Source organism: Macrosteles quadrilineatus, unplaced genomic scaffold (assembly GCF_028750875.1).
Source record: "Macrosteles quadrilineatus isolate MER2022 unplaced genomic scaffold, UCM_ALF_1.0 Scaffold_8__2_contigs__length_117827958, whole genome shotgun sequence".
NCBI classification, from domain to species: Eukaryota; Metazoa; Arthropoda; class Insecta; order Hemiptera; family Cicadellidae; genus Macrosteles; species Macrosteles quadrilineatus.
The window spans coordinates 4761089-4787679 of record NW_026542601.1 but is presented as its reverse complement, the minus strand read 5'-3'; positions in this window follow the sequence as shown (position 1 = coordinate 4787679).

Below are 26591 nucleotides of genomic sequence, written 5' to 3'. Positions count from 1 at the left end.
TCTATGTATGTTCAATGTTTTATTTCTATCATCACAATTTGCTAAGCCCTTGTTGGTTTGCTAAGAATAATTTTTCTTGGACTGGCTCATTCTTCTGTATTGTTTTGTCTACTTAGTAGACTGCTAAAAAACATATGTGTTCTATTTCTGTAGTTTTAGTTCACTTGGAAGTTAATTTTAGATTAAGTGTGAATAACAATTACACAATTAAATCCCAATTAACAAATAAACCGCATTCCCATGGGAATTATACATAATTATGGGAATGACAATTCACTTAAACTCAGAAGAAGACTTGTGTAGATTAAGGCCAAGAATTGTTTATTTTCGTTCTCCTAGTTTCCTAATGAAATATATTTAGTGCCAAGTATTTATTAGTTTAAATCACTTTTTATCAGTAATTAAAGTCAGAGTTAGTATTTAGTATTTATTTATTATTATTCGTATTTATAAAGTAGTTTCGTATTTATTTATTGAATCACCCCAATTATTTATTTATTGTTAATGTTCAATTAGATTTTCAGTTTAAATACAATTTAAATTTTTACATCTAACTTATGTTATTTCATATCATTGTATTATTGTTAATAGAATTTTAAACTTAAAATATAAATTATACATTACTGTAAATGCAAGCTGTTTCATTAAATAGCAAACAGTTTGAAAACCAGAGTTTTCCTTGAAAAGATTAGTTCAGCCTGTTTGAAACATCTTGAGGAACACATGATGATAAACAACTACCAAGAATGGAAGCCAAGTAAGAAGATCTAAAATTCTGCTGGTGTATGACAAAAATAATCTAAAGTTAAAGTCAAAACATAGGGAAACTATCAAGTTAGTTTTAAATTACTTATGCAGTTCATTATGTAAGTGACTTTTCCTTCAGTCAAATCTTAAGTGTTGACTTTTTCCAACATATCTTTGTAAATTGTTGTAGTAAATGTATCTATTTTTTCATTAAAACCATATTCAACGTAAACAAAATATATTTAGTTTTTTAATACAAATAAAATACATATTTCAGTGATTGAACGAGCTGGTTTTAAACACGAAACCAAACTCAAAATTTCGGGACATTGAGGAAAGGCTTGACGTATCGGAACGGCTCGCTAAAGAAACAATACAAATTATTTCTATAAAAAACTATCATGGAGGATTAAACACTAACAATAAATACGCATGAATGTTATTTAAAGAATCATGATTCATCTTGGATTGGCCACTGATACTATACAAATTGTAGTAAGGTTTAAATATTGGGGAACTCTACAAGTTTGACGCATAGCTTACATACATTATTAGTACTTACGAGCTGTTGGCCCGTCCTACGTACGGGAATAGAGTAGTCCATTAAAACTGTGTATAGCGCGTCTATTACTAATTCAAGCATAGTTTAAGCAGCTCAAAATGTATAGTAAAGAAAAAGCTGCAAAATGAATTAAAACATGTTTTCATTGTTATTTTCCCAACCTTTCTCCAAAAAGTCGAGTAGTAAAATAATGTTCATAAGCTTTCTTTTGAAGATTCGTGAGCTTCGATTTGTATACAGCAATGGTTATAGAATCTTACTTATTACCTATAATCTATGACAAAATCACAGAGTAAATAAACTAACCTCATAGTTCCATAGAATATTTTTTTATTCAACAAGATGTTAGTTATAACAAATTAAACTGCACTAAAACAAACTATATATTTTAAAGACTGCTCAATAAATAAATTAGATTACATATCTAGTATTTTACTATGTATATTTAAATAAACTCTCATCCTGTTACCGAATAAATGAACGTCTAAATGATTATAGCATTACACATAGTATGAATAAGTCAATTCTACGCATGTAATTTAATTTTCATCCAAATTCTGGATTTTTGTTGAAAACGCTGAATGTTTACAGCTGTTACGTTAAGCGAATGGTATTATACCAAAAGCTAAAGTAGAATGTTGGCGTCGGCTGCTAGACTTTTAAATATTTTAAACTCAATTTCTAAAAAACTGAAACCATAAACTAAAATTATGGCTTCGACATTCCCTAGTTCTCAAAATTATCTTTCTTTCAACACAAAAACTACGAAAATCCGTCAAGCGGTTGATTCAGAAACGTGAAATAAAAAAAACCTGTCACGTTTTAATATATAAGATTACTTGGATGTAAACTCGTGCCTTCAACTAGACCAGCTGCATCCCCATCACTAACCCACAATAAGGTCCAATCAAGCAATTCCACTATTGAGCTTTCCCCTTTGAATATGCATTTCAAGAGAAAACCTCTGGTAAAGCAATAGCCACTACAAACTCAGAATCTAAATAGCAGCTAATTTCGGCATTAACATTTTAAACAAGTCGTTTATGGGATTCCCACATCCACCTACGAGATTCAATTTCAGATTGTAGCTTTCTCGGTTTGCCAATTAATGGTCAAATCAGTTAACAGCTGCTATCTCATTGACAAGTTTACGGAAGACCGAGCATCGTGGTTGAATTTGATTGGGTTTGCTAATTTTCGCGAATGGCACCGTTAGCACCTATGCAGTGCACAGTGCAACTGTTAATGACAATGTGAGTGTAGAGCATGTAGAGTGCAGATGATAGTGAATGGTACTTAAATATTTTGTACAAAACCTTTTTGAATTTTTAGTTTAAACTTTATTTATTTATGTGTTGCTTGGTGTTTTCTTTGTCATCTCGTTATTTCTTACCCCATGAGGCAGGACTAGATTATATAATTTATTCAGAAACTTGAGTTTTCGAAAGTAATGTGAAGGTAAAGGTCCCCCCATAATCAAAATGATAGCAAAATTCGTGATGGCTTGGAATTTATTTGGTCACAATAAACCCCAAAAAGATAGTGAATATTGCACTATCCTATTCCACAACTAGTTTGTTTTTCTTTCGTATCATCCATTGGGGTATCCAATTATCATTTATTACATATAAACGAAACTTTAATGCCACAAAAATCAACAATACATATTACATACCTTACTTGGAATAGATAAATGATATATTAACGCATTATAAAGTAGGCCTACTGCAAAGTAAACTTTACGAAAATAACACGCAAGCTACAAAGATGGTTAAATAGCAAAACTTCAACTCGTATAATCTTGGAATACTAACGCTGAGAAAGTTTTTTTTTCTTCACGATACCATGGAGCTTTTACCTACATGCATTTTCCATTCCCTATATTAACATTCCCTATTCTAGAAGGTACTATAATTGTTTCTCCCAATCGTAAAGATCACAGCCATAGTTTTGTCCCCCCTCACTCCATTACTCCCCCGACACCACCATATAACTTTTCCATATCTCTCTACTTACCTCGGAAGCCTCTGATATGATCGAATACTCGAGGTAAAAGCTGGTTGTTGCACGCAGTCACGTGACAGGTCACATGGGAGGTCACGTGATCTACAATCAGCTTATCAGAGGCGTGAAAGAGAAAAGCCAGAGGATCTGGCGCACTGTCACACAAGTAGACTGTGACTATCAGCTGTTTGCCTGACCTTATGATTATTTCATGGCTGGAAAGTAAACATAATGAGTGGTCAATGGAAATAACTACGTTTTAAGTTTAAACTATAGTGGTATCTTTTTTTACGAACCCGTCGAATTTTCATTTATAGAAAATATAGAAAAGACAAGTCGAGATGGATGGTTCCAAACTGGATACAACTGTCCTGGGATATAATAAATGGCCTTGACCAGAAAAACTGCTCTTAGATAGTAACAAAAGCTTAAAGTGCACACTCTGTTTTACAAAAATTCATTACTCAGGATAATAATAAAACCCTGGTTTTGTCTGTTAAAACTAACGTACTCCTTTTGTTAGATTGGGAGCCAAATGGTAAATTTCGTTTGAGTGCAAAATAAATTCCAGTCTCTTGCTAAGAACATTGTTCAACCCACGAGACCACATTCCCGAAAGGAAATTTTATAAAAAACATCACGCGACAACGGTATACGAGTTTGCATTAAACAACGAGCAGAGCAATACCAGTTGAAACTGAAACTGGCTTTCCAATAGAATCCCTCTCAACCGGAGCAAAGATCAGGTATAACTAGTATAAGCTGTAGCCCATTAGAGGCATAATGTTAATAGGCGATATCTAGCTATGATCCTGTAAACACAATTAGTGAGGTACACAAACCTACTTATGGCGGGAAAGCGACTGTCATTGGTCGGCTTGGGTGCATCTTCGGCGGGAAACTCGTAACTCGTCAGGGAGAGGTTTTCCGCCTTGGTAGATTATAAGTCTTAAGATAAATGTGTCAATTAGATTAGGTCTTACGTAGTTAAGGAAATTATTTCTACTCTAAAAATATTTTAACTGTGAAAAATATAATTTTGTAGTAAGGGGGTGGTACAGATATAGCCCTACTCAGATGTAATGATATTTTGATGACATTATACTTTGATAAGATGATCCTCTGACAAGGTTTCATTCGGATAACCATTTTACTCTGATAATGTGCTATTTCTGATAAAATTTTGTTTGAGTTATTCTGATAAGACTTTTACTCTGACGTTACTGGTGTATGTATGGTGTTGCTCAGATAATGTGTTAGTACCAGGGGACCGAGCTTTGCTTGATTGTGTTAATTAGGTTTAATCGTTAAAACAATATCGTAAACAGACATTTTATAATTTGCGAAAAACATTTGTATTACAAATTATATAGATAAAATAGTTAACTGATGTTTATCACTTTGTAATGTATTTTATAGTTTGCTAGTATAATATAGATGTCTTGTTATATACACATGTTACAAGTCTTTTGTTTACTTTTTACTTGTTATTTGTTGAACTAACATATTTACTTAGCAACTCATAAGGCAAATTTTTTTAAATTTGCAAATGAGTTGTGTAGCGAAATATAGATTTTCCTGAGGTTGTGGCTGATATCAATCACGTTTTTAAGGCTATAAGTTTCTAATTCCTAAAATCAGTCAAAATCTTTCCGGTGGATTTTGAGATATATAATACAGACGTACATATATATACATACAAATATTTAGACAGATTGACAGACTTTGCTCGTATAAGAGTATAGGATCATGATACATCTTATTCTCTGATGAGGTAATTTTCTGATAAGCTTTTACTTTAATACGGAGGTCCTCTTATTATTTGTAAAACTGTGACACAAATACTAAACCAAACATCAAACCTATATACGACACGTGGAAGACCGATTTTAGAGTTCAGCGGTTCTCACTCGTACCAAAATCAAAGACTGCTGAAGCAACATAGACCGCAGTCTCCACATTTAGCGGTCGTTGAGATCCTCCCACTTGATTACCCAAGGACACACAAGGCCGTTCGGAGGTCCTCGACCCTTCTTCTCCAGCTGCGTTCTTCTTCTCAGGGGATCCTTAGTCTTTCCGACTGCTACTAGGAATTGAATTTTTTATTGCTAGTTACATTGATGATTTACCACTAAAGTTTCTTAATGATGGAGATTTCGAGTCAAATTATCTCTACGATTTCCTTTCTTTTCTCAATGAAATCTTCGTATGAATACAATTTCATAAAGTAGACATCTATTTGATTTCTTGCTCATCTGGTACATTTTACTTTTCGCATGTCAAACAACTCTCACTCTACTTATCCTACCATTTTCTAAGAACATGTTCTTCAAAAACAACTCTACACAGTATACAAAATGTACTTCCACAGCATCAACCTCATAAGTAATTACAAAATGCTTAAGGTTTTCTTTGGTGATTGGTTTGGATTTATTTACTCTGCATTGATTTAAAAACATAATTTTATAAAAAAAATCACCTCTGAGTTGCTCTTCATACACATAAAATTATAGATGACCACCTCATGCTCCACTTGAAGTGCCAGCTGCAATAACGACATGCGAGTGCCTCTACGCGGACACCCATGAAGGTAATTTCTCTCGGATATGTCTCTATCCTCGACTAGTCTTAGACAATGACTAATACAAGGTCTTGTAGACAAGCTTGAACAAACGCCCTGAGGTCTCTACACAGCTATCATCAGCTAACTGGACCTTGAGTAAATAGTGTCTTCATTAAACTAGACAACGTCACTGTTGGTGTTCATGGAACCTGCACTGTCGTCTGGAAGGAATGCGGAATATACCTTGCTAGACGATGAAAAAATATGGAAATTCATTCTTTTTCAACAGAGTTGTATATTTAAACTCAATCTTTCTTTGGATTATCAGGAGAGTATGAGAATAGTCTGTTAATTTTCTATAAGTACTAGCACAGACAATGAGGTACTAGCTGGAATTATTGAAAGACATACTTTACTATATTCTTGCCACATAAACCACATCATGTGTACTGACAATCTAACAACTCTTAATACAACGTCGTACCACTTTTTACCAAACGGCCACCTTCCCTTACGGGTATTGAAGTTCTACATCCTGTATCTAACAAAATTCAAACAACATGTGGTGTCTTGAGATGCGATCTGGCCTGCTGAGCCGTTTTACGCGCCGCTGCCCATTTTTGAGACGATGGGTGATAGGAAATGCCGGGAGCTGGTAGTAAAGTGTAACTGGCGGCTGCGGGTTCAGAAAGACTACTTTCACGAATATTAGGCAGAAGGTCCGGTATTGGCCCCCAGTACGAGATGGAATGCAACTGCAGTATTGAACATTTGGAGGAAAATCCAGTTTTCGGTGGTTTTATTGATTTCGATTCACCCATAATCATAAAAAAGAGTTTTTTCCGTGCCGGATTTTTTCTGTAGAAATATTGAAGGTTCGATCTGCTAAGATCTTTCAATGACAAAATAGGCTTGCTTACTCCTTCAATAGTCCAAATCGTTGTCAATATCCCAGTCTAGCAGGATAGCATCATTTATAATTTCATTTTGTGCAACGTTCGTTTTTTTACCTTTACATAACAGTTTATTCATTCATTATTATTTTCTATACTAGTGCTGTTTTTATGAACACAACTATTAACGAAACTTAACAATAAAAGTGGTTGAAAATCCTTAATTTATGGATATGTTAGCGATTGAAGTTGTCTTACAAGGCTATTATACATGTGGATAGACAGACAAACAAACTTTCCTCGTATTTTATAGTATAGGATCATGGTACATCTTATTCTCTGATGAGCTAATATTCTGAAAAGCTTTTACTTTAATGATCACCCCAGTAAATAAATGAATAACCCTGGTTGTTTTGTTGTAAGACGGTGGAAATAGATAAAATTATAGTTCTTGTACTTCCAGATGAAAGTCTCACTAATTCAAATTGGTTATTGGAAGTAAAAAATAAAACCATGTACCTTATCATCACAATGGAAATAAATTAACAACTTTCAGTGGACATTTAAAAACAAACAGTAACGTTTCTAAATGAAATCACACTCACTCTCTTACAAAAAAACGACAGCTAAGAAATCACATAACCACACTGTAAATAAAACTTAACTATTTAGAACATTATGTTCTAACATTTAGAAGTCAATTTATAGATACAGCCAAAAATGTTCTTAAATGAATTCAGGCTCGCTCTCTTTCCCATTGCCTTTCCCGCAATTTTCATTACCAGCTGATTCACAGCTGATGTAAAGTGCGTACGTAGCTAACAGCTGTGTCTCCGCTAGTAAAAAGCAAAAAGCGTTAACTGACTAGGCGGTCTTTAACGTGCAGAGTTAGTAGACTGTGAATTTATTTTGCTTTGTTTAGGTATTAGCATTTAAATCAGTGTTTGTATGTAGGACTGCTTTTGAAATTGTTAAGTTTAGTCATGAAAGATTCTAGATGTGCACTAGATTTTAATTTATTATATTACTTGATATAATTTAAAATTAAAGGTTTAAGTAGATGATAGTTTGATTCAACTGTTGCTTTAGTAAGTCTTTCTAAAGGTTTATTTTGTCATTAACCAGTATTATTATGTCAACCTTTTGTAAAATAATGATACATCAAACATGATCATTTCTAATACATGGATTTTATTAGAATTTTTAGATCATTTTTTAATTTTTTATTTTTGATTTTAAGATTATTTGTAATGGATTAATTGAAGACACAGCTTAAAGCTGGTTTTCTTTGTTAATATTGTATGTTTTATTATACATTAGTACTGTATGTGTTAAACCTACTACACTCCCTGTCACTTTAAACGTACTGATAAAACGTACGTTTGTCAAACGTACTTATACGTATGAGAAATTTGATATTTGTCTTACTTATTTGCTCGTTTGTATTGTTCATTTGCATTATTCACCACGAGCCATATACTTAACCTACTTATTTAATAGAACTAGGGAAACAGTATGCGATGTGCATATCTTTAGCAGGAACCATGGTTGAGATGCATTACATACTGAGATGTTACTGTAGACCTACCAGTGGCAGATAGCTAGGAACCCAGCGACCCAGAAATGGGAACGGGTCTTTACTAGGAGCGTTACTGTTCGCGGCATTATATTTTATTTTATACGGCAATGTCATTTACAATAACAAAATTCAGTTATGATGTGTTAAATGGAAGTGCCGTGTTGATGTTATGGGTTAATACTTTCGAAGTTCATTTGAAGTGCCAGCGGTGATTTAATGGCGAATCCTAGTCCTTTCTGTGCCATGGGTAACAAAAAGACCGATCCAGTAAGTATTATACGTTTGAGCTTTTAATCAACGGATTTGGTTATTTAAGCATGGACCCTGTTGACTTGCCCGTAATATCTTTTGATGGTTGTAATTTAATTATTATTTTCTTTTTCTACTGACTTGACAATTTCAGGTCAGATTAAGTAATTTTACAAGCAAATAAAAAAAATCAACCGGAAAATTTACAACAAACAATACTTACTGTATTTCCAAAAAGTAGATATGATTTCCCACTAAATGTATATAATGAAATTATATTCCATTTATGTAGTGTTTTTTTTATATGACCCATTAAAGTATGACGTTTTTTGTATAATATAGCTCATTATTTTATGCTTGCGTCATTGTAGTTTTAACTTGAACATTATTCTATCACGAAAATAAAAAGATATTTTTTCAAATGATTACAGATTAAATGGTTTCGTTTGAAAAAAAAACTTTTTAGCCAACGTTAGCGCCCTTAAACGTAATTGGACAGGAAGGCTCTCACACCAAAATAGGTTTCAAGTTTAATAATATGAAAAGTCTACCTTCCGAATCCGAAACGGTCAAATCGTTGACAATCGCTGTACATCAATTTGGTAAATTACTTGATTTACACTAAAAAAGTCCCAAACCTAAAAGTAATTCAATTTAAGTATGTATAGCTGGTGACTCATCATGATCTACTATAGTTGTTATCCTAATTTATTTTCAAACAAACATACAAGTAACAATTTTAATATCCAAAACAAATAGTGGTCCATTTCAAATTCCTGAAACTTGATGTGTTTTCCCAGGCTACATATCAAGATCAAATAACACACGAGACGATTATGATTTTAGCGTTAATCCAGAATCCAAGATAGTCACTCAACACTATCCTTACCTCACCTCACCCATAGTCCCATGGGATAACGAGGATTTGGCGGGAAAGTGTTGTGGGTGTGATTGTTGGCGCGAAATCCATTCCCACTGCTTTTCACCAGTTTCCCGCTCAAATAACGACTTGCGATCACATGGAAAGTGGACCCAGTTGTCTTGGTGTTTCGGTGCGGATCATATTTCTGATTGTAAACGAAAACTGATTATTTTTGGAAGGTCCATCACCTACGATTACACGCTCTAGTTTCTGTAGTTGATCGGAACCTTTCGGATGAAATGCAAAATAGTAGATATTCTATCACAGCTTTAATGGAGTTGGGAAACCCTAAAGAGTCCATACCTATCTATCATAAGCTTGTGAACTTAAAGGTATTATAGTGATTTAGCATTGAAACAAAAATTAGAAAAGAATGTTTATGAATATTATGCTATCAATAATCTAGTAACTTATATCCAGTAGTTATTGCAAAATATAAACGATATCATGTATATGATAATAAAGTACAATAATTAATGTTAGAGTGAAATTTTATTTTGTTAAAAAAAGATGTTCTAGGCTATAATGATTGATGTCCATTGTTGAACTTAATACAACAAGTACTTGTCATTTGTAACAACGCTACCCAACATAATATTACCATACCAACTAACTTTAAACTTGAAAAAATTGCAGTTGCCAACCATGGATGTAAAAAAATACAAACATGACCTCAAACTTCATACACTTTAAATGTACACTTATCGCCAACCTAAAGCTTTGTATAATACGCACTTACCATTACCAGCCATAAACTTCATACAATATGATCTTACCGTTATCAACCTCAAACTTCATACAATTTGCACTTACCATCACCAGCCTTAAACTTCATACAATTTGCACTTACCATCACCAATCTCAAGCTTTATACACTATGCAATTACCATCATCAGCCTTAAACTTAATATAATTTGCACTTACCATCACCAATCTCAAACTTTATACACTATGCAATTACCATCACCAGCCTTAAACTTCATACAATTTGCACTTACCATCACCAATCTCAAACTTTATACACTATGCAATTACCATCACCAGCCTTAAACTTCATACAATTTGCACTTACCATCACCAATCTCAAACTTTATACAATATGCAATTACCATCACCAGCCTTAAACTTCATACAATTTGCACTTACCATCACCAATCTCAAACTTTATACAATATGCACTTACCATCACCATCCTCAATCTTCATACAATGTGCACTTACCATCACCAGCCTTAAACTTTATACAATATGCACTTACCACCAACAATCTCAAACTTCATACAATTTGCACTTACCAATACCAGCCTTAAATTTCATAAAATTTTCACTTACCATCACCAATCTCAAACTTCATACAATGTGCACTGCACATATCACCAACTACGAGTCTTTGAAAAATAATGAATCACTTACAAAACCTAAAATTCTTCAGCCTATGAAATATATCTTGCAAATACTCCTTGCAGATCTCAAAAGTAGGTTATGAAAAGTTGGCAAGATTTGCTATTATGTTTATAGTTGCGAGTCGAACCCCCTTGTTAACCAGAAGTTATCGCTGTGAAAGTCAACATCTGTTATTGTCACTGCCCCGGGCGACGAAGATCGGCGCCCAAAAAGGTGCACCAGCGCGGAAAATGGGCGCCGTGCTCCAAATTTTGAACCCAGTGAATCGTGAAGGACAAAGCATATATTGGATTTTGATACTGATAATAGATAGAAATTTTCATAAATATTTATCATAAAGCAACTTTTCATATGTGTTAGGTTTTACTACGTATTTTGAACGATTTGGTACTGTATGCAGTGTATATTAATGTATTTACATACCAATAGTCACATCCTTATCTTTAAAGGAAAAATTAAACTTCAGCCCTTGTCCCTATGTATTCAATAACAACTAATCGATTTATCTAAAAAGAAATAACACGTCACATGTTTTCAATGCCACATACTAGAATAAATAAAAAAATAAAATAACAAGCAAGTATGATTTATACATTTTAATACATACAAATGCCAATAAAAGAAAAATACCACTAACACTAAATATATTTACAGTATAGTTTTGTTAGGATATTTTAAAGTGAATTTCTTCCTTTAAATGAAGTTTTATGTTACGGCAATCCAACAGCAAAAATTACTTTCTCCAATGGTACAAATGACCAAACAAACCACACAATTAGTTCACTTCCAGACCAATCCCATAATTCCTCGCACCACCAGGATACCCATAAACCTCGTGTGATCCCAATATATTAACAGCTGACATTCTAAATACAAAAAGTAATTTCCTAAACTGCATTAACGTGAGACCTCATGCTGGGTATTACACGACTCTGGTTTGGATTTATATTATATCAATTACAGGGCAATGAACGCACAAAATGTTGGTTGCAAAAAGTTGTGTTTGATCCACCATTGACCTATAAAATACTATGAATCTTAAAAGATTGTCTATTTAACAAAATTAAAGCTTGCGTCGTTACAAGATTGAAAGGCAATGGGAGTACACGAGTTTTCGAGGTATATCTGTATAGTATTATCTGACTTTCTCAGCTCCATAAGAATTTTAAAGATAATTAGTTTTAAGATCTAAAAACTGGGTGTTAAGCTTCTCTCCATGAAAAAATCACTAAGGAATTTTCTGCTATAACTTCGCCACATTTCCAATGAAGTTTTTTTCATTTCGTATCACACAATTTTTTGCTGTCCTATAGTTGCAGTTGGAAATAAATCTAACAAAATCCTAACTGAGACATTAGCGATATTAAGAATCTCTTAACCCACATAATAAGGAGAGAGGATGCCCGAGAAAGTACAGTGCAACGAAGCCGACTAGAGGTACTTACGATAAATTATGACTCTTCTGTGTCGTAAACATCGTATATGACACGGACGCGGGGAAATTATTCTAGATCATTTTAAGTGACTCTAGTTGTCGCTGTCTAGTGTCTATTGCCTTCATTAGAGGAATAGACTATTGTATGCTACATTGTTTTCTCTCTCATTTACGGCCGTATGTAGATCTTGTTTGGGAGGAAACGTGAATACTTCATCAGTACAAGTACAAGAAAAGGTAAAATATTTATTTTTAATAAATTTATAAACGCAAAAGATTTCAAATTATTTTACAATTAGGTGTAAAAACTTAACGTTTTCAGACTCGCAAAAACAAAAAACCAACACGTTTTACTACCTGAAGCAAGAATATTCATTAAATCCTTGACTAATTTTACAGAGTTCCAGTTGAATCAACTTTCGCGAAAACCACTTTGAAGACGTCTCCAACGTTTACTACGTATTAAATTTTAATTCTGAAGACTTTGACCCGGGAATTCCTAAGAGCGGTCGACATTTCCACTTTCTTTGGCGATTTTTAGGCAAAAAGTCGTCGTCGTCGTCTCTCTCTCTCTCTCCCCCTATCTCTCTCTCTCTCTCTCTCTCTCTCTCTCTCTAGGTCTGTTCTCTCCCTTCTATATATATCTAACTCCTTCACCTTCACTCACGTATACGACCAGACGTCTCGTCTTTCACTGGATCCATTCACTTTGTCTTACTGAGACATTTTATTGCGAAATAAACGGTACATCAAAACCAACTACGGTTAAGTATTTAATACCCTGTAAAATTTGTAATACCCTCCTGAGATGTAAAAAGAGAAAATTCTTCAGGTGAAGGTAGGGTTGTGGCTAGAACGTTCTGCGATAGAATTGTTGTATGATAAATTATTCCATTTTTGTGGCTTTCATTTTAGTTTTGTAAAACCCATTGTAGCCCTGTCGATATGAAAATAAAGGACTATACCAGTTTGGCGATATAGGCAGCAGTATTAACAGTTTACTCATATTAATGTTTCCTACTTATACTTTTTTCAATTATTATTTAAGTAGTTATGGTGTTTTCTCCTTTATTTGCTATTAGTGTAGTTGTTTGATTTAACATGCAAGGCTATGGTATATTGTGTTACTTTGGTAGTTCTTCGTTTCGCTTGCATTCCTTTGATTTCGAATGGCTGTATTGTATTTGAGTATTTCTACTTCTTGGTTTTTCTTTTTCTTTTTTCATTGTTGGTATTGTGTTACTATTTTCTTCATTATGTCAACTGTATTTTATGTGAATCGTATAGCTATGTTTTGGAGCATTCTATTTGCGTTTGCACGAAGGTATTTTATTAATTATTTATTAATTTTATTTGTTTTGTTATTTATTTTATTTACATAGGTTGATGTTAAAATAGGACAGTTTAATTGGGTTTCATTACAAGATTTTGCAGATTTTGTCCCAGTGACTGTGATGTTTTGTTTGGATTGGCCAATGAATTCCATCAGAGCATGAAAAATATAAAAAAACAAAAAAAAACGTTATGACAAATAATACAATATGACAAAAGGAAACTTTTCTTTTCAATCAGCACAATGTCTCTGTTATTAGTGTAAAAATGTTTTTGTGATGAGGAAAGAAAATGAATTTAACTGTTAAATAGTAGGGTTATTAAATTAATTAAGTCAGTTAAGATTTTTCAAAACACCAGTTATCATTCTATACTTTTGTACCTCCTTCAACCATACAAATGACTGCATTTCCCATTAATATTAGAAAGTTGTTAGAACCCTACAATTATCAAAATAGCATATTTTACCATACTTTCCAAAGCTATAACCGAAATATATCCATGTTCATTCTCTACTAGATAATAGCATCCAACTATCAGATTCCAAATTGCTTCGGTAAGTCATGGTAATTAGACTCGTGAGCTGCTGTTGCTCCTGAGCTCCTACGGTGGAGGAACTCTCGTAGAGACAATTATTGATTGGCAATCTGATAATAGAGAAAGTTCGGACGAATTTTACTCGTTCGGATTTCGAATTGATGAAGATTTCCACAATTTAATATATAGGTTTTACCTTTATTTGTTCATGTGTGATTGTTTAAGCTATTATTACTAGATTCGTTGATATTTCGAAACTTTTCTTCAAAGTAGTGGGTAGGCCTATACAATAGTACGAGGTTTACCTAGTTACATTGGTTAGATTTTTTGAAATAATATGAATTTGAGAGTTTCCTTCTAAATCGTGAAACATTAAATTACTATTATTCCTATAATAGTAATTAATTGATTCACAATTTAGAACGAAAATTTAAACATAGCTTGGGTGTATGTTAATACAAATATACATTCTTAAAATGGTTTACAATACCTGCATATAGTAATCCTTTGTTGCTGATTTAGGCAACTAGTTTCGGTTCTTGTTTTGAACCATCTTCAGGCCTCAAGGTGTCAAGTGATCACTTCATTCGAAGGTCGTTAACAGAGTCCATTGAGTCATTGAGTTCAAACAATGGGATTTTTAAATTATAAAACGAAAAATAATCTTTTATTATTAAGAAAATAGATTTTACTGATTCTCGTTATGCCTTTAATTTTCTAAGCCTGAAATTGTAATCCAATAAAGAAACATAGATTCTACTTGTTCCCAACGTGTTCCCCTTAACCTTAATCTTTCCTTTTGTCCAGAAGCAAGCTCACGTCCATAGACCACGACTGTTGTGTTCCAATGTCCGTTCATCTGTCTGTGTGTCTGTCTGTCTGTTTGTCTGTCTGTCTGTCTGTCAGTCAGAGTAGTGTCTTTCATCCTCCTCAGACTTCTTCGTGACTCCTCTATCACTTTCTCCTGTTTGCTTGCATCGCTGAAAATCTTAATACATGTTCTCTCCTTACACTACCTTAAGGTGTTCTCTTGTTGGTAATGCTTAGTTAATTAGATTTTATTCTTCCATTTATAGCTTTATGAATCACCACTCATTGTATACGTTGTTGGGTGTTTAGGTGAATGTCTTTGCTATAGCCACAATTCGCCCATAAAACGTCAATATTTATTGGCACCCAATTTAAGTACATTTTAATGAATTATAGGTAAGATTATTTTGTTGTAAGATCAAAGTATATCTTACAAAATAGCTTAGTTTGTTGTTTAGCTGTATTTAAAATAAAAATGTGGGTAGACACTATTGCACTTTACCACCTTCAATAAAACCTTTTTTTATGAGTTAGCTTATTCTTTCATTAACTTTAGTTAACTTAAAAAAGACATCAAAGCATCAACATAGTTTTATTCGAATACTTGAAGTTATGTATTCGTTGCAACCAGCATTCCCTCACGTGACTAGTTGTTCTTCTGCCAAGTGACACTTCCAAAATCTACTCTGGCAACATCCAGGAATGTCCAACTGTTTTGTTTCGCTCGAAGGTGACAATAGCAGTTCCTCCAACGTAAATATTGTATCAGCTGCTCTCTAAATGTGCCACATCATTATTGCAGGATGCTATTACATTTCATCAACTCAGTGTTTGTAGTACAAATCAAGAAAATAAAGTCCTTTAAGTTGCCGTTCATTTACTTTAAAAATCTTTTGTTAATGTAACAAAAAATTTTGAAATATGGTTAAATGTTCTTAACCAATTGTTTATCACTTAAATATTGCATTACAATAGAACAGTATTATCAGTTGAAAGAAAATGGAAATACTTAGATTTAGATTAGACCGTTATGTTTTTACATTTCCGAATCATACTGGTGGATACTAAGTGAGCCTTAGTCTAAAAGAGATGAACTAAAAGTGCAAAATTGTAATTTTTTATTGAGATTATTATTTTAAATTAAATTCAATGTATAAAACAAAAGGTGTTTAAAGGAAACTTACAATTATTAGTGCAAACAAGTATTTTATAGCAAACTATTTATATTTTAACTATAAAAGAATTTACCAAGTCCTGTAGCATATTGAAATAAGAATCTCAACCATTTGATTCCTCACGTAGAATACCACATGATTCATCTTAAGATAGATTATTTCCTAATTTCTCCATGTCTGCTGAAAGTGATACTTCCATTTCTCTAGTTTTCACTGGAATTGTAAGGATTTTGCAAGTCATTCAACACAATGCAGAGTTTTTCCTCCTACTGTGGTGTAATTCACTCTCAGCCTATGATTTTCAGTTTCGTTACATGATTATTTTTCATTTAGTAGTATGTATATTATAGATTAAGCATCTTTTTATATGTATATAAAAAGATGTCCCTTAAGTGACTTTATAAAACTAAAGACAAAATTAATGTTTTTCCCATCCAGCATTTGTGTTGAGTGGAAAGTGTGCGACACTTTTTCTCACACTTCGAAAAATTACCATTAAATTGTTTTCGTATTGTAAGAAATATTTTAGTATTTGGTTGATGAATAAAATTAAAATAGGACTCGTCCTTCTTGTTAGTTTGTTCGAATGGATCAGATGTTGTGTGAACTGTAAAATGTAGTCATTAAAGTACTAGATTTTCTGTTTAGAAATTTCACCCTCCATCATTTTTATTTGGCAAAACTTAAGATTTTAGGCAGAACTAGACTACGATACCAAATACTTGGCTGGCCTTTGTTTAATACGTTGACTCAGGCGGTTTCTAGTCTTTAATTAAAGTCTACTTTACTCCCTGGCCCTTCATTTTGCTTCTTTTTCTCGCACAAACCTTGATGCCTTCTTGCTTTTGTTTGGTGAAGAAAAACGTTAATGTTTGAAAGTGATTGTTCACAGAGCTGAGTCGCGAGTTATACTTGAGTGGTGTTATCCTGCTGTAGTTTTTCTTTGAAAGTTTTAAATTTCTAAACAATAATACGGGTTACTAACAATTCAATTATACATTTCTTTATACCTTACAAATAGTATGTAATGCAACATCCGTAAATCCAAGATCTCTAACACCGTCTATACATTGGAGCTTACAACTCCTAATTCCTTTTTTTAGCTTTATATCCACAAGTAGAATCCTGGAAACAATCATATCAATGAACAGAAATTATAGGTTTAATGAAGAATATCCAAGTTTTAATTTTCCCCTGAAGCATGTAAATGCATTAAGTGATAGAGCAAGCTGTTTGAATCCAACGTTTAGAGGTATAAACTATTTTAGTGGTAGAACTTTCATGTGAATTTTACAAAGTGAGTTTGGCCTGGGACTTCTGTTTTGGAGGCCCAGGAATTAATAAAAAAATCACCAACTGTTCATTTATGTCATTGTGGCATGCCTAACCAAAAGGATATACCACACCAGATAGGAGAGCTTCTCCATACCAGAGATCTTTCTCCACTAAAACCCATACGAAAATAGAGCAGCGCTAGGTGCTTAGCACTTTACACCTGTTAGTGCCTTCATCTTCATGGTCCGGTGACTGCGCGTTTCTAGAAGAGAGTTTCTTGATCATAACTCCACTTGCTCTCCTAACACGTAATCAAGGGAGCTGTTAACATTCCCAGCTGTAGATTTGAGATGAACATTCCTGGTTCGTAGTGTTTGGTTTGACAGTTTATACAAATTTATGGCTGTTAACTTCGTCTACTGTGACATGGTAGATGGATTGAGATATATTTGAAGCTACTAACACGACATATAACAAGGCATCCCCGCAGATAACAAGACAACCTCCCAGATACAATATGTATATACTCATAGTACAGTATAAAGTTATTATTGTATGTAGGTTGGGTCGCCACTGGTTTTGTGATTATAAAATGAGACTTTAGTTCTTAGAGAAGAGAGTTCCTGCCCATCCAACTAACAATAAGCTTATCCTTGTTAAATGTCGTATTGTAGTGCTTTTGGACTTCAGAGCACACCTCTTTAACCACGACTATCTAAAAACTGAAACTTTGTTTACGGTGAGAAGAGATAGCTGTGTGTGTGTATTGGAGATTTTTCACAATTAGGTCAATCAATGGTTATGTTTGTACGAATATTTATTTATCACGCTTAAAGAGTTTTGTGACAGGATCGAAGAATTCCTTCCAAATTTATCCAAGTTCCATAATCTTGGTTTTCCTCAAAGTTCAAAGATAACTTCTTTTTGAAATCTTTGCGTAACTGTTGCCCTAACAGAATGGGACGTCATCCTATTTATTAAAAAGATTTAGCATTTGGTTGCTAATTTGTTTACATTTATCATAAATTTAATCTCCAAAATACAGTTGATAAAGTGTTAGCTAGCGCTCTAGTGGAGACTATGATAGAACGATAAAGTATGTTGTGTTGTTTTTACGGAATGAGTTCTGCAGTATAGTAGTTATCCCTACCTTTATTCTTTAGAGGTCCGCCTAAGCCGGTTTTGGGTCAATTAATAGCTAACAGTTTTTTTAAATAGTAAAACAACGTAGATTGAAAAAGAGACAAGCAAATATAGATTAGAACCAAATTAAGTGTTAGAAAAATTTATACTTCCATTTTTATATTTATAACACTTACTAATCAATGAGGGACTAGTAACCGTTTATGTAGGTTAAAATTACACCAAATTGTGAATGAGAATTACACAAACAAATTTAGTTAATGTTGAATGTTAACAGAATGGATCATTCTGTAAGACTATCCAAGAAAAATTAAAAAAAATTGATCTCAGCTATCCTTGATTATTGTGGTTTTAATAAATGATACTATATAGTCCACTGTCAAATGTACACCCGTGTGCTCCTTGATGAGGCAGGTGTGGGAGTAGTCTTAATCTCTTCGTTTGACCTTGGAGAAATACAATTTCGATGGTGGCACTCTTGAAAATGGTGCGTTTGAACGCTGTGGGTAAAAAACAAAATGGCCGCCATTTAAATGTTTAAAGTCAAATTCCATGAAAACCAGCTATTAAAACAAAATTTTGCAACACATTACTTAAAGTCCTTTTTATTACAAATAGAATGACACTTTATTTGCGAAAATCGGATAATAAATAAAAAAGTTATGTTACTTTTATTATTAATAGTAATTATCAAAATGGTAGTCATTTTGAAATCACAAAGTTAAATTCCATAGAAACTAGTGACAAAAACATAATAAAAGTTACATAACTTTTTTATTTATTATCCGATTTTCGCAAATAAAGTGTTGTTCGATTTGTAATAAAAAGGACTTTACAATACTGTGTTTAAAAATGTTGTTTTAATTGCTGGTTTTCATGGAATTTGACTTACAAAGATTTTAATGGCCGCCATTTTGAAAGTCGATGAGTCTGATCAAAGATTTTTTCGGAGAATGTTTAATGTTGTCGACTTAAAGTTTATACCAAGTTTCATAAAAATATCTCCAAGAGCTTTTGAGTTATGAATTATTTTCAAAAAATACAAAATGGCGGATTACGGCTAAACTAAGCCGAAATCAAAAAAATGTTATACAACATTTTCGACTTATTTTTGCACATAGAATCTGAATCTGCATAGCCCGTTACGCTTTACTGAAACACCCTTTATTACTTTTTGAAATATTTAACTGTCCTGGGACATTACTTCCACCCTGATTAATTTATTTATGAAAAACATAAAATTATGTTTTATGAAAGAATGGTGTATCCTACATAAAAACTTTAACAATCTTTCTTGTGTAGATTTGAAATAGCTACATTTTGGTATCAACAATTCTTTCATAACTCTAACGGTTACTGATATAAGTAAAAAAAGAAGTTTGCGACGGCGGCCATTTTGTTTTTTCCCACAGCGTTCAAACGCACCATTTTCAAGAGTGCCACCATCGAAATTGTATTTCTCCAAGGTCAAACGAAGAGATTAAGACTACTCCCACACCTGCCTCATTAAGGAGCACACGGGAGCCTGTATATGTACATTTGACAGGGGACTAATAGAACTGGAATAGGCTATGATAAGTAACAAAGCCACACAGGTCAAAACATCCCATTTTAAACTAATTTTTATTCGTATCTTAAAACACGTTTAGGTGGCTTAGCTGGTTTAGCGAAACCGAACCACTATTAATTACCAATTAACCATCTTTAAGACTTGGCTACTTTTTACAGCGGAAAGTACTAACAAGCTATTAAATACTACTTAACTAGAATCCCGAAAGGAACAGGGACAAATTTTCCTCATGAAATATTAAAACAGGATTATTAATTCAACATTAATACCTGCATCTCTCCTCTCTCTTTGTGATGGGTGATTTCCCGCGAAAACGGCGTCTTGGGAGGTAATTAAGACTCAATCAGATGATTGTGGCATGCGCAGTCGATGACGCGTGAAGCTGCGCTGTAAATAGGCCAGTGGAGCATTACACATGCGTTGTGGTCGGTTTAGCGAGTGACGTCATTGAAGAAGGGTATAATGTGTAATCGGTTTGTTATAGTATGTTAAATTTAATAATTTCTTGGATTTATAAAGTAAACATTGATATTAAATAAATTAAAGATTAATGGCATTGCTTTTTTTATTTGTTATTATTATCTTAAATATAAAAAAAAAACTTTTGCACATTTATGACATCTAGCCTGACCATACTGGACCGACTTACACGCGGGTTTTACCAAAAGAGAGGTTATTGGTCCTATATGAGGAGTTTTATTTGTATTTTAAGAATACTTATGGTAATTGGACCAAAAATTGAAATTCAACTTTTCGTAGGGAGATTTAACATGGGGCTATTAAATGTTTAAGCCTACGACATACACCCTGACCATACTACTGAGCCAATTTACACGTGGGTTGTACTAAAAGAAAGGGCTATCGGTCCTATGTGTGCAGGTTTTATTTGTATTTTTAGAATATTTATGTTAATCGGGTCTAAAATGGAAATTCAACTTTTCTTATGGAGATTTAACATGGGGCTAATTCTATATATTTATAGACAAACATGTTTATTGAAAACCTTATTTTCTCAGTTCCTGTGCATCGCAGGTAAAATCTACGCATACGGTTATAAAGAGATTTGCCTGTATATGTGCAGAATCTTTTTATAAATTGAAATAGGCTCAACAATAATAATACGAATTTAAAATTTAAAAAAAAATCCCATCGGCCTTATGGGTTGCTATATTGGTGACGAAATAACAACAAAATATAAACAGAAAATCAAAAGAAATGGAAGAAATTCCAATCACATGTTTTATTTACAGCGTGAGGTGAAAATAGAGAAGTCTGCACAATACATACTCTTGGTCGGGTTTTCAACCATGGGACGTGCTCTAGTTGTTAGTAATATACAGGCTATAGTAGTATTAGTGATGAGAAGATAAATTAACAAGAAGACTCCATTGTTGGTTTAAAAAGAAATTATACGATTGCCTATAAACCTACAAGAATTGTTGACCATCACAAGAATACAACAATGAATAACATGACGAAGTTTCATACCGCAATTCTCACTATATTTGTTACATAAATCCATTTGCTATTTCAATATACACTTTAACGGAGTTAGAACAATAGGATAATATTCTGCCCTTGAATATGAACAAGGAAGTAACATCATAGTGCATGAAGATGGCAATCAATTTATTGATCGGACCGTGATCACGTAAATAACAAACCTTGAGTTAAATTACCTTAATGGGTCATGATTAAATAGTTGTTCAATTAAATCGGAAGATGTAGAAAGGTGGAAAGTTGAAAAATATATTTTCTTAGGAATAAGGTTGGTTTTTAAGGAGCGTACCTTTATGGCTGTAGACTTACTACAAATACTTAATTTATACTTTAGAAAACAATTAAAGATTGGTGTCTCAGACGAGTAGAATATTTCATGTGTTGTAGAACTACCTAAGCCATAGTTAATCAATAATAAATTCTAATTGTTTTTATTTATAATATAACTTAATGGTATATCCATCAATTGGAATTCAAAATTAGTTTTGGAGGATTACTTTAATTACACACATCTTACAAGTAACTCATTCTATAATTACATTACAAATTGAAAAGGACGTGATGGTTCCCCCATGGGATGGGGTAGCAAATAATGTTTTTATCGTAATAATTCAATTCAACATATTTTTATTTGATCTTCATTTTATAATCGAAACATTAATTCTTGGACAACTGTAAATCCCTTAAAAAGTTGTTGTTAAGAGATAAAAAAATGCTTCCATATTTAAAGAAATGACGAGACGCCTGTATATCTGCAATGCGAACCACAGAACAACTAAGTGAACTATTTGCATCAAGTAGAGACCAGGCAAAATGAAGATGATTGTGGAAATTATAAAAAATAGTACACATAAATGCGTGATAATTACATGTACAAAAAAACAAAGAATAAATATTATTTATGTAAAAGTATTATTTATTTATATAATAATAACGTATTCACTTTATGTTGGTCAAACGTATAAAAGAAATCACTGTAGTAGTACGTTCCCAAGTGGCATGTCATTTTGAAATAGAAGTAGATTATTTTATAAGGACCAAAATAAGAAAAATACTGAGAGGGGTCATGTATAGGACAGTTATAAAGTAATAGCCATTGGCATAACCCTTTTGCATAAATATCCTACCAAGTTTATTTTAAAGAAAAAGAAATTTCGAAGTTCTCATTGTCAAAGATTAATCAACATTTAATCTCTTCCATAAAAAGGTTTATTGACTAAATTTCAATAAGTTTTTCAAAATTATCCGTCTTGTACCATTTCTCAAATTAAACTTAAGCAAATTAATAGATTTTTCGTTTCATACTTTTTTGCCAACTCTCCTGTATAGAAAAACATTGACCTCTATTCATCATACTAGGTTAAACTTTTTGACCTAATCCCAATTCATAAAATATTTTTAGTAGTTATTATTATAACCTGCACCCCCATATCCCCCTCCCATACCCTGATTTCTAGAGCTCAAGAATATTTTGACAGCTGTTTTCAACGGTTTCTTCGCCTTCCTCGCAATCTTCTTAATCAACCGAACTCTTCTCCTGAGTTTCTTCTTATCCACTTCCATCTGAGTCAGGGACATAATCCCTTTCTTGATCAGTCCTGTTATTCCAGGAGGTATTTTATCCTTTTTACTCGGCCTTCCTCTTCTTTTTCTCATCTGCTTGGGCATTTCATGGTGTTCGTGGTGTTCCTCAGTTTCTCTGCTCTCTACTTCTTTAGTCTCATGATCGCTGAATCTCCTCAGCATTTCTGTGACGTATGCGTTCTCCATGAGTTTGTTCGGGTCTAGAACCTTCTTCAGGAATTCGGAAACTTTCTTCAGCGTCTTCTTGAGGTATTTGTTCTGAAAAAAGAAAATAGCTAGGCTGATTCAATTAATCTTTTATTATTTACATAGTTCACAGTAAAACTGTGTGTATTGGGGATATTTCCAAATACACTCAAAATGGTTATGTATTTGAAATACAACTAAAAAGGGGATTTTATTTTTCGGAAAGTAATATTCTATAATGATGACTGCTGCAGTTAGGTAAACAATTCTGGTAAAAAAGGGTAATTAAAGTTTAAGGCGTTTTATGAATCTGAAATGCTGAAATCTGTAATTGGATTAATACGCATTATGCTTGAATGAAAAATTTAATAGAGGTAAATGTATACCACAATCTTACTTGGTAATACATTTAATAGTTTAGTTTAATTATTACATAATTTCCATTATTAAACTTTTAAATGCCAGCCGCAATCAGTTTTAGTCTTGGTTTTCTTTTGCATTAAGGCAAGTTGCACATTTTAGATGCTATAATTTGAAAAACAATATTTTCCATTTTACCTTTTTTGCGTGCTTTTTATGCTTGGACTCATCACTTCCTTCACTATTCTTGTCTTCGACTTTGATTTCGGGAGAATCTGGAGTTTCATCTTCAAATCTGTTGCCACCGAACCTAAAATTAACCCAAAATAGGTTTACAATGATCAGTAAATTAATATGAACAAATATCTAGACGTGTGCTTTTCAGTGTTTTTTTTACATAATAAGTTAGGCTTTACCTAAATACTTTTTTATGGTATACAGGGTGTCCCGTAAGTAAACAGCTTACTCCGGGAAATGGTTCTATGTGGCAATATCAAGAGAAAATCAAGAATTATATTTTTCAAAAATCGTTTCTTCAACAGTATATTTTCCATTTTGTATATGATGTACTGTAAACATTGTATATTTTTGAATTATTTCACTAGTTCTTTATGAAACGTGTTGTGTATGTTAATGTGAAAGAGACCTGTGTAAAAATAAAATAAACATACCAATTCTAAATAACAACCAATTTAATTTTTATGATTTTTTAACTAAAAAAGGCTGATAAAAAGGTTGATAATACTTTTATTTAGCATATAATATTTCCTATCAAACAACACCAAGTTATATGTCTAATAAATAATGGCTGAAATTTCAAAATTTTTTTTGAAAGTGTAATAAAAGTGTTCTTAAAAAAGTATTGTCATATATCAGTCATTTTTATTAATTGAAATTATTATAAACATTAAATGGCCGCCATTTTGAAATTGGACCAAGCTACATTTTTTATAGCATAGGTCTCTTCTACTTTAACATACAGACTAACTCTCATCAAATTTATAGGTTGGAGCAGTTACTCTTTATTTATTTATTTACGGTATAACTATTTTACAATAATTTATAACATACAAGCATTTGCTTAAGACATATTCCAAATAATAAATATTAGTATAACATAAAATTGTGAACCAGTTACAAAATGACTACTGTGTTACATACAAAAGGACAGTATTATCACTAGCTAATAACAAATAATGTAGCATATGAACTAAACTAATTGTTAATATCATGAAACAATATGCAAATACACGATGTTGGCTGGACATCATGTATGTGTGTTTTTACTGAATATAGTTTTAGTTATGAGTGTCCGTACTGTAGGAAAGTGATGTACCTTTTTATTGTAAACACTTCGCGTTTTAAACAGTTTTAACAAAAAAGGTTATATCATGAAGTACTGTGTTTAAGGATTTGTTTTCTTATTTATAAGAATATTATACAAGCATTCTTGGCCTTATATAATATTTTTTTCTAATAACTAAATCAAATCACCTGTCTTCATTACCACCATTGTTGATATCTTTGTAGGGATCATTGAAGGTGTCAGTAAATGTATCTTTAGGTTCCTCCTTAACCTCTTCCTTCTCTTCTTTATCCAGTCCTACATAGTCTGCAATGTCCTCCGCTAAACCTTCGTTATCGTTTGTAGCTTCGTTGTCGTTCTTATCTCCCCCTGCATAGTCTGGGACCTCGTTGCCTGCATAGTCTTCTACAGTGTCTTCGCTTTTGTAATCTGGCTCCTGGAAAAGTGAAAATATCAATTATGTAACATTACTTTGCCTATTTTGTGTTAAACATTTTGTTATTGGTTTGTGAAAAATACAGTATAGTGTCTGTTCACAAACCACTTAATTTAATTTTTACGTAAAATACAATATTTTCCTGTTTTACCCTCGGATTTTTCAAAGAGACGCAAGTGCAAAACAACGAAGTTGTATAGATACTAAATAGATACTAATTTATACTAATTTAGTCTTACATTTTCATGTTAATGTTTAAAACTGAATTTTCTTAATCTCTTTTATATTGGTTAGTAAAAAGAAAAGATAATATGGAACAAAAAATAACAATAGGCCTACTTATGTGTAACGTATATTTTTTAAATCATGCAAAATTGTTCAGGTTTTTTCTCTAATAAACTGGCGTTTAAATTAAATGGTGGTACAAAGGTCTATAACTAAAGTTGTTCACTTTAAGATCTGATTTCTGAAAATAAACGGAAACTTGCTAAAGTGAAATTTCCTAGTTTTTAAAAGATAAAATATATTCTAAACTTCTTGTACGAGTTTGTGGTTCCTAAAGAAAATAGCCAGATATTTGATAATTCTTTTTAAAGTGTATTCTATAAAGTGTATTAATAAACATAAAACTAATAATATATATAAATAGAGAGGTAACAAACTTTACATATTAAACGCAACAATTTAAATGGAAACCAATTTTTTATGGTAAAAATATTTACGCAATAACAGACATTTTACATGTATTCAGCACCACAGGAGTAGATAATGATTAGAAGGCTGATTTTGAATGTACAATATTACTATTATAGAATTTAACAACATAGTAAATCGTCATTTCATCAAGTAATCAACATTAACAAATAAAGTCTACAAGTAAAAACAAGAACTGTTTTAGGAAAAGTGCCTGGTCTCTTACGTGTTACCGTTGAAAAAATTAAGTTACAGTATTACGAAAATTCAATTTCAGAACAAATACCTTCAACCAAATACTGTATGGATATTATTCATAAAAATGCA